The sequence below is a fragment of the Musa acuminata genome, unplaced genomic scaffold (assembly GCF_036884655.1).
Source record: "Musa acuminata AAA Group cultivar baxijiao unplaced genomic scaffold, Cavendish_Baxijiao_AAA HiC_scaffold_190, whole genome shotgun sequence".
Classification (NCBI taxonomy): Eukaryota; Viridiplantae; Streptophyta; class Magnoliopsida; order Zingiberales; family Musaceae; genus Musa; species Musa acuminata.
This window is the reverse complement of record NW_027020462.1, coordinates 92,501-95,000: the sequence shown is the minus strand read 5'-3', so window position 1 is coordinate 95,000 and position 2,500 is coordinate 92,501.

Here is a 2,500-nt window from a genome sequence, read left to right as displayed (position 1 = left end):
CCGTCCCTGCTATACGAAAGCCCCATCCAGCCCTGTGCCACCCGGGGGGTTCCAGGGTGCTGAGATGGCTGACGTTTTGCTCCGCTCTCGACGGTCACCGCGCAATGCAAGAACAGGCCAAAAACTGGCCAAAACGGCCCAAAAACGGGCCAAAACTGGCCATTTTTGGCTGCGCGAGCGGCGAGCGGCGGACAGCGAGCGAAGCGAGAGGCAGCACCGTCCCTGCTATACGAAAGCCCCATCCAGCCCTGTGCCACCCGGGGGGTTCCAGGGTGCTGAGATGGCTGACGTTTTGCTCCGCTCTCGACGGTCACCGCGCAATGCAAGAACAGGCCAAAAACTGGCCAAAACGGCCCAAAAACGGGCCAAAACTGGCCATTTTTGGCTGCGCGAGCGAGCGGCGAGCGGCGGACAGCGAGCGAAGCGAGAGGCAGCACCGTCCCTGCTATACGAAAGCCCCATCCAGCCCTGTGCCACCCGGGGGGTTCCAGGGTGCTGAGATGGCTGACGTTTTGCTCCGCTCTCGACGGTCACCGCGCAATGCAAGAACAGGCCAAAAACTGGCCAAAACGGCCCAAAAACGGGCCAAAACTGGCCATTTTTGGCTGCACGAGCGAGCGGCGAGCGGCGGACAGCGAGCGAAGCGAGAGGCAGCACCGTCCCTGCTATACGAAAGCCCCATCCAGCCCTGTGCCACCCGGGGGGTTCCAGGGTGCTGAGATGGCTGACGTTTTGCTCCGCTCTCGACGGTCACCGCGCAATGCAAGAACAGGCCAAAAACTGGCCAAAACGGCCCAAAAACGGGCCAAAACTGGCCATTTTTGGCTGCACGAGCGAGCGGCGAGCGGCGGACAGCGAGCGAAGCGAGAGGCAGCACCGTCCCTGCTATACGAAAGCCCCATCCAGCCCTGTGCCACCCGGGGGGTTCCAGGGTGCTGAGATGGCTGACGTTTTGCTCCGCTCTCGACGGTCACCGCGCAATGCAAGAACAGGCCAAAAACTGGCCAAAACGGCCCAAAAACGGGCCAAAACTGGCCATTTTTGGCTGCACGAGCGAGCGGCGAGCGGCGGACAGCGAGCGAAGCGAGAGGCAGCACCGTCCCTGCTATACGAAAGCCCCATCCAGCCCTGTGCCACCCGGGGGGTTCCAGGGTGCTGAGATGGCTGACGTTTTGCTCCGCTCTCGACGGTCACCGCGCAATGCAAGAACAGGCCAAAAACTGGCCAAAACGGCCCAAAAACGGGCCAAAACTGGCCATTTTTGGCTGCACGAGCGAGCGGCGAGCGGCGGACAGCGAGCGAAGCGAGAGGCAGCACCGTCCCTGCTATACGAAAGCCCCATCCAGCCCTGTGCCACCCGGGGGGTTCCAGGGTGCTGAGATGGCTGACGTTTTGCTCCGCTCTCGACGGTCACCGCGCAATGCAAGAACAGGCCAAAAACTGGCCAAAACGGCCCAAAAACGGGCCAAAACTGGCCATTTTTGGCTGCGCGAGCGAGCGGCGAGCGGCGGACAGCGAGCGAAGCGAGAGGCAGCACCGTCCCTGCTATATACGAAAGCCCCATCCAGCCCTGTGCCACCCGGGGGGTTCCAGGGTGCTGAGATGGCTGACGTTTTGCTCCGCTCACGACGGTCACCGCACCACGCAAGAACGGACCATAAACAGGCCAAAACAGCCCAAAAACGGGCCAAAACTGGTCATTTTTGGCTGCGCGAGCGAGCGGCGAGCGGCGAACAGCGAGCGAAGCGTGAGGCAGCACCGTCCCTGCTATACGAAAGCCCCATCCAGCCCTGTGCCACCCGGGGGGTTCCAGGGTGCTGAGATGGCTGACGTTTTGCTCCGCTCACGACGGTCACCGCGCCATGCAAGAACGGACCAAAAACAGGCCAAAACAGCCCAAAAACGGGCCAAAACTGGCCATTTTTGGCTGAGCGAGCGAGCGGTGAGCGGCGAACAGCGAGCGAAGCGAGAGGCAGCACCGTCCCTGCTATACGAAAGCCCCATCCAGCCCTGTGCCACCCGGGGGGTTCCAGGGTGCTGAGATGGCTGACGTTTTGCTCCGCTCACGACGGTCGCCGTGCCACGCAAGAACGGACCAAAAACAGGCCAAAACAGCCCAAAAACGGGCCAAAACTGGCCATTTTAGGTTGCGCGAGCGAGCGGCGAGCGGCGAACAGCGAGTGAAGCGTGAGGCAGCACCGTCCCTGCTATACGAAAGCCCCATCCAGCCCTGTGCCACCCGGGGGGTTCCAAGGTGCTGAGATGGCTGACGTTTTGCTCCGCTCACGACGGTCACCGCGCCACGCCAGAACAGACCAAAAACAGGCCAAAACAGCCCAAAAACGGGCCAAAACTGGCCATTTTTGGCTGCGCGAGCGAGCGGCGAGCGGCGAACAGCGAGCGAAGCGAGAAGCAGCACCGTCCATGCTATACGAAAGCCCAATCTAGCAAAGAACAGCCCAAAAGGAGGCAAAAACGGGGCAAAAGGGGCAAAAACGGG